The following is a 7819-nucleotide window of genomic DNA, read 5'->3' as shown; positions in this document are numbered from 1 at the left end:
TTTCTGAAGAAGGGTCCAGACCCGAAACGTCAGCTTTCCTGCTCCTCCGACGCTGCTTGGCCTGCTGTGTTCATCCAGCTCTACACCTTGTTATCTCAGATTCTCCTGTATCGGCAGTTCCTACTATCTCTGAACCTCTGTCCAGGCCTGTTTAGTTGTTGAGTTCTGAAGAAGTGTTACTGGACTCGAATCGTTATCTCTGCTTTCTCTCCACAGATGCTATCAGACCTGCGGAGTTTCTCCAGAATTTTTGTTTTTGTTGCTGTTTAGATGTTGTTTTGTTTCATGGGTCTGGGAGCATTTTAGAAGAAAAAATCAGAGTTAATGTCTTGGGTCCGGTGACCCTTCATCAGAACTGGGGAACCAGTTCTGATGAAGGGTCACCCAACCTGAAACGTTAACTCTGATTTTTTTCTTCACAGATGCTGCCAGACCAGCTCAGCTTTTCCAGCAACTTCTGCTTTTGTTCCTGATTTACAGCATCCACAGTTCTTTTGGTTTTTGTTTTGTTTCATGCTTGGTAGTGAAATGTGTAGAATTGTGGTGTTCTCAGTTAATGGCTGTTTTCCCAAGTTGCTTTTTTCACTGAAGACTAAAGTATAAGGAAAGAAAGAGAGAGAGAGAGCAAGCCTTCTAAGTTCTGTTGCTGGATTTGATAGACAGCAACACTTTTTGGGTTCCCATTTCCACAACGTATTTTCATATTTTGCATTTTCGCATCCACCTCAACCACTCATAATAGCCTGCAGTGAGTGGAGGTAAAATAGGTGACTTTGGAGCTTTGATTTTAATTAAAGACCAGTTTGGGACAGATTAAGAAACTGACTAGGCCTGAAACATCAGCCTTCCTGCTCCTCTGATGCTGCTTGGCCTGCTGTGTTCATTCAGCTCTACACCTTGTTATCTCTACTCTCCATGAAGTAAGGTTTTGATTCCTGCCCACCTCCGTCCCCATGTATTACTGTTTTTCTAGAGGTCTATGTGCAGTATGAAGTATAAGGCACTTTTTCTGCTTCCCCACTATCTCTCTTTCAGTACTGCACCTGAACTGCCAAGGATTTAAAAAATGAAAATCTCATTCAGGATAACGATGTCAGATGAAGCTGGAATTTTGAGCTGGATCTTTCTTTTTTCTGTCTAGATTATTATGCATTGATGCCAGATTGCCACAGTAGATTTTCACAGCTGCTCATTATAATTAAATAGAATAACAATATATCTTAAATACAGAGCAATGTGAAAATGTAAAATTTATACTGAAGGTTTGTAAGTAGTGTTACTTGGGATAGTTTATTCTTGTTACACTTCTATAATGTTTTTTAGCTTATGAAGTATCTAAAATTTAAAGCTTTTACATAAAGTGGAAAGTAGTTTGATCTTGAGAGTGCAGGTACATGGAGGCCACACGACTTCTGTACCGTTATGAATAATGCAATACTTCAAGATATTTGTAAAAGCCAAAACTGCGGGGAGGAAAGTTTTTAACAGAACATCCGTGCATAAGAAAAGTCTCCTGATCAGTGACCTAGATTTCATTTGCATCTGGCTATATAGTGTAGCAATTGTTAAGATCTCAAGTGCAAAGACAAACAAAAGATTGGGTAGGGAACAGACTTGCTTTTGAGAAAATGGATATAAAGCTGTTCCATTAGAGATCATTAAGGATCCAGGCATTGAATAAAAAGAAAAGATAAGTCTTCAACAAGGCTCATAGAGGATTTCATTCTCCTCAATCAAAGTTATTTTTTGCATCAAGATATTAAGCAGGTAGCACATGTTACTGAAGATAACAAGGTGTAGAGTTGGATGAACATAGCAGGCCAAGGAGCATCAGAGGAGCAGGAAAGCTGATGTTTCAGGTCTGGAGATAGTAGGAACTGCAGATGCTGGAGAATCTGAGATAACAAGGTCCGGCCCGAAACATCAGCTTTCCTGCTCCTCTGATGCTGCTTGGCCTGCTGTGTTCATCCAGCTCTACACCTTGTTTCAGGTCTGGACCCTTCTTCAGAAATGGGGGAGGGGAAGGGGATTCTGAAATAAATAGAGAGAGAGGGGGAGGCTGATGGAAGATGGATAAAGGAGCAGATAGGCGGAGAAGAGACAGACAGGTCAAAGAGGTGGGGATGGACCCAGTAAAGGTGAGTGGAGGTGGGGAGTTAGGATGGTAATAGGTCAGTCCAGGGAGGATGTACAGGTCAAGGAGGCGGGATGAGGCTGGTAGGTAGGAGGTGGGGGTGGGGCTTGAGGTGGAAGGAGTGGATGGACAGGTTAGGGAGGCGGGGATGAGCTGGGCTGGTTTTGGGATGCGGTCGGGGGAGGGGAGATTTTGAAGCTTGTGAAGTCCACATTGATACCATTTTTGCTGCAGGGTTCCCAAGCGAAATATGAGATGCTGTTCCTGCAACCTTCGGGTGGCATCATTGTGGCACTGGAGGAGGCCCAGGATGGACATGTCATCCAAGGAGTGGGAGGGGGAGTTGAAATGGTTCACGACTGGGAGGTGCAGTCGTTTGTCGCGAACCGAGCGTAGGTGTTCCACAAACTGAAGAATGCTTTCCACATCTAAGTTATGTGTCATCAAATGTTTAAAGATAAACCAAATAACACCTGTTACTTGGGACTCAAAATTGAATGGTGGTTATTCATTATCACTCTTCAACCATTTCAAGAATTGAGACAGGTGACATGTTCAAGCAATGAATAATAATAATATTAATAATGGAGAGCAGTGCTAAACTTAAAGTATCCACATAAATTTACTTCTAAAACACACGAAATGCCAATGATGCAATGTATTTTAGTTATTTAACATACTTACAAGCACTTCATAGTCAAAGTTAAAACAAACTAGTCTTATGATAGGCAAAAATGCCAAACATTAATGAAATTCTATGATTCTACATATACAGCTTTTTAAAAAATATTGGCAACCTTTCTGCTGATACTGAGTGTGCATTATTTATGGAAGTGTTGTTAAAGGCTTCTAAACAACTATTAGCATTTTACGATAAAATATTGTAAATCTAATTGAACATTTATTTTTTAGTTTCTAACAGATAGCTGAAATAAATAGTTAACTATGATAAAATTTAAGATGAATTCTGAAAAGGCATGCAGTTTTGAATTCCTCTTAACCTTTAAAAATATTTCAAAATTTGACTGTCTTATTTCAGAATATGTTTAATTTTTTCTATCTGATATAACACTTTATATCACAGCAGTCGTTTCCAATTTATATTCAAACAGGTCACAAACTTTAAATTTCAGTAATTCAGATCAGTTCACAGCATGATGCACACTACCATCCTCTGATCTTTGCATAACAATGTGAATGTTGATGAAGATATTTGCAGAGATTGCAAATTTCCAAACAGATATCTTTTGCTGCTCAAGTAGAATTGAATAATGACTTAAATGTACTGGAAATGTGACTGACTAATAGCAGTAAGGGGGCAAAATATAAAGTCACAAATTACAGCCCAATAAAACTTACCTCATACATAATTACATCAAATTTTACAGCACAGACACAGGCCACATCAACCGGTCTTATTGTGGTGTTTATGCTGCACACAGGTCTCCTCCCACTTTATTTTATCTCATCCTGTCAACTTGATCTTACATTCCTTTCTCCTCCCTGCATGTATTCATTGATCACGCTTAAATGTATCAATGTTTTTCACCTCAACTTCTCTAGATTGTAGTGAAATCCACATTCTCACCACCCTCAAACTTCTGAAGTTGCTCTTGAGTACATTATTCGATTTATTAGTGACGATTTACATTTATTATGCCAAGTATTGGACTTTTCCATTGGTGAGTACTCCAGGGCACATGATGTATGCACTCCATGTCTATAAATGCTGGCATCCCACACCTGCCAGCCTCTCAGCACATTTGTGCACCTTTCTCATCTACTTACGGGATTCGTCTGCACTCTAAAGCTGCACGTCAAAGTTACACTTCAGGATGCACCAGGAACTAGTGTTGAAAGGCTACAGTAAGGACACTTTGCGCACAGGAACAGCAACTCAGCGTGTGGGTTGGACCAGACTGCTTCTTGGGGCTGTTCATTTGCTTTTTTTGCACTTACTCACTTTGAGCCTATCTGCAAGCTCACAGCAACCTTGCCTTGCCTTACCATTTTTTGCACTTTGCTTCCCCCCAAAACCCAGCACCCCACCTCTCCCCCAAACTGGGCCAGGATGGCAGTTTCTGATGGCTCATCATTCTCTGGAAATTCTAGGATAGAAGAATGTCCCTGCTCTGCACCATCCTGCCCTCCAGGCCCTCAAGCAGGGTGCAAAAGTCCACTCACCTGCCTTCTCCAGTGCAAATATCAGGAACATTGTGGGGTAGCTCAGGACTAACAGTGCTTGTCCGACTGTTCAATGGCCTTTCAAAAATAGCATTCTACTCTGGGGTATCCCAACAACAGTGAGTTCTTCCTGTTATAATGAGTGGTAGAATTCAGCTGGCATTAGATGAGGGGGCACATAAGGGTATGGTCGGTACTTAATGAGGTGAGTTTGAGATGGTAGCATGAGAAAACTTGTTGGCCCTCGTGTAGAGAACCCTTCCATGAAACTCAACAAAATTAACACTTCGCCAAAATATCATACAATTAAATCTTTATTTCCAGAGAAGCAAGTGGCCTCCTATTCCTCTTCCCAGAATGCACCAGCTCACACTTATCCATATAAACCTTAGTAGAAGACGTCATATTACAGATTCCATATTGATTGACAATATTCTTCAGATAATTGAACTTATTGGGAGGTGATGGCCTAGTGGTATTATTGCGAGAGTGTTAATCCAGATAACAGTCTGGAGATCAGGGGTTCAAATCCCTCCATGGCAGAGGGTGGAATTTGAATTCAATAAAAATATTTGGAATTAAGAATCTAATAATGACCATAGCCCATTTTTGTTTCGGAAAAACTCATCTGTTTCACTAATGTCCTTTAGAGAGGAAAACTGCCATCCTTACCTGGTCTGGCCTACATGTGGCTTCAGACCTACAGCAACATGGTTGACTCTCAGCTGCCCTCTGCGCAATTAGGGATGGGCAATAAATGCCAGCGACGCCTTCATCCCGTTAACGAATAAAGAAATCAAAACTAGAAAGAGGTTTGAAAGTTTGAAGTATAAATGGTTAATATCTGTTTGTTCAGTGTTTACAGACAAAAGCAAGTTGCAATAAAACAACAAGTTTGGCAGCATCAATGGACAGAGAACTTGAGTTAACATTTTAAGTCCAGTATAACTTTTTCAAAATAGCAGGTTGAAGTGTGTGATTAATGAGTATGAGGAGATGAAATAGCTGCCCTTAGTGAAGTTATTTTTGAAGTACCATGTTCAGTTTTGATCTCTGTATTAAATGTAACTTTATCAAAAGCTGTCTAAAAGCGCATTAAGAGATTAGTACAAGTTCATTTGTGCTGAAATCATTTTTATACTTGGTTCTTTTTGAAGAGTGGGAGGAAAAAGATTTGACTGAAGTCTTTAAGCTTTTTTAAAGTAAGGTAAACTTGAGTTAGGAAAATTCTTCCATCAAAAACGGGATTGAAGATCAATTTAATGTTAAGGTTGTCAACACAAAATACGATCTGACTTTTATAAAGAAGGAGATAAAAAAGATCAGTGATTGAACACATTCAAGAGAGAACTAAATGATTGTTAGGAAATAGCATAGAGGTCTATTAGTCACTGCATTACTGTCACTAAATTATTGCATGATTTGAAAGGTCAGAACTTTTCAAATCACGCAATTCAAGGTGATTCAGAGATTCGTTAAAATAAATCCAGAGATGAGAAACTTCATTTATGTGGAAAAATAGACAACTTGGAGTTCTCTTTTTGAGAAAATTGAAAGCCAATTTGATGAAGATGTTAAAAATGAGTGAAATGAAAGAATGTGTTTTTCATTTATCAGTAATTTGGTAACTAGAGAACAAATTTTAATTATTATCAAAATGATGAAAGGATGGTCAAGAACAAAGTTTTCCAGCTTGCACTTTCATCAAACCAAACTGATTGAACTTAATTACATTCAGGAGGTAATATTTGTGTAATTCCTTTCGGAATGTGCTGTAGAATAAAGAGTGAGAATGAATGGGTGTCTGCACATAGATACAGATTCTAATAATATATCTAAAATCGATGATCCCTCTTATTTAGTTACCAACTCTTCTTAATTATTATGTTTTTTTCAAAGCTTTAGCAGGCTGTGCCCAGCACTGTTTTGAAGAAGAAATGTACAACATTTATTATATTTTGACATGCCAAATAACATTAAGTAAGGCTAACATATTTTAGGTTTGCAGCTGTGACCTTGATTACCTCGGGGGATGGGATTTAATGAAAATCTTGAAGCCATTATTTCTGTATTTATTAAATATAAATTTCAAGAGACTCAAGAGTATAGGCAACTGCATGGCTGAATAATCACTGACTTACATTAGTGCCAGTAATACATTTCAAAGCCTTTCTGCCTACTTCAGTGCAATATGGGCAAAATTCTTTGATTAAGCAAAAGGATCCCAAAATGGCCCACTGGAAAATGCGTTTAAAAGGGTAGATGTTTTTGAGTTGTTTAGTTTTATTAGTCTCCAAAATAGTTCTTCAGAGGCCCAACTGCATTAGCTTTTGTTATTACACAGCACAGCTAAAAGCAACTAATGTTCTTTATATATGATCACTTGCTGTTGCAGTACTCATTCAGCTATGCATTTGCTTTCAAAGACCATGTGTGGCTTCCCAGACCCATTAACTACTGACAGGACGCAAATGATTGAATGGTACATGGCTGCTATCAAAGCCAGTACAATAATCTAATCCTGTTGATGGGGGAATTAGGTGTGGCAGACATGTGTTGGAACGTGCCGGCAGCATTGTAAAAATGCATTAGACCTGCATGGGAGGGCAGCTGAATGACAAGGGAATACATTAGATCTAAAATGCATGATATATAGACAGTTCTGTTGCTCAAATGAAAAGGGAGGGCGGAGAAAGACAGCATTCAAAAGGAGGTGAATTTATCAGCAAGAATTTTAGAGATGCACCCAATTAAGGAATTGTTGAAAATATATTCCAATACTGTGTTGCTTTGAAATGCTACTGTTCAAGCAAAGTCACACCACAATATGATGTCAACCTCTTCACTTTGGCATGGCGTCAGATTATTTCCAGATTGCTCATTACAAAAGAAGTGAAAAGGAATTCTTTGCAGTCTTGTGTGCGCTGTAACATATATAAATAATCACCAAGCAATCTTATCACATTGCAAAGTAAAGTGGGTGTTGGAAATTTGAAATTAATCAGAAAATACAGGAAATTCTTAGCAGGCAACATCCATGGAAAGACGAGGGGAGTTAACAGATCAACATTAACTCTGCTTCTCTCTGCACAGATGTTGCCTGACCTGCTGAGTGTTTTACTCAAAACCATTCTCAGCCCACATCATGAAGTGAAGGTGCCAGTGTTGGACTGGGGTGGACAAGATCAAAAATCATATGACACCAGGTTATAGTCCAACAAGTTTATTTGAAAACACAAGCTTTCAGAGTCTTGCTCCTTCTTCAGGTGTCAGAGAGAGAAGTGGCATCAGACACAGAATTTATAAGTAAAAAAGATCAAAGTGTCATAGAACTGATGCAAATGTATTGAACAAAACCAAGATGGCAGATAAATCACCAGATGAGAAGATCAACATTAACTCTGCACATAGTTTAGCAGATGCTAAACTATGTGCAGCTGTCAGGGATTTGCACATTAATCCTTTCTAATTGATTAAAGATTCAACAGCCATCTTAGGTTT

This window comes from Rhincodon typus, chromosome 1 (genome assembly GCF_021869965.1).
Source record: "Rhincodon typus isolate 14 chromosome 1, sRhiTyp1.1, whole genome shotgun sequence".
Classification (NCBI taxonomy): domain Eukaryota; kingdom Metazoa; phylum Chordata; class Chondrichthyes; order Orectolobiformes; family Rhincodontidae; genus Rhincodon; species Rhincodon typus.
Note: the sequence above shows the minus strand (reverse complement) of the source record.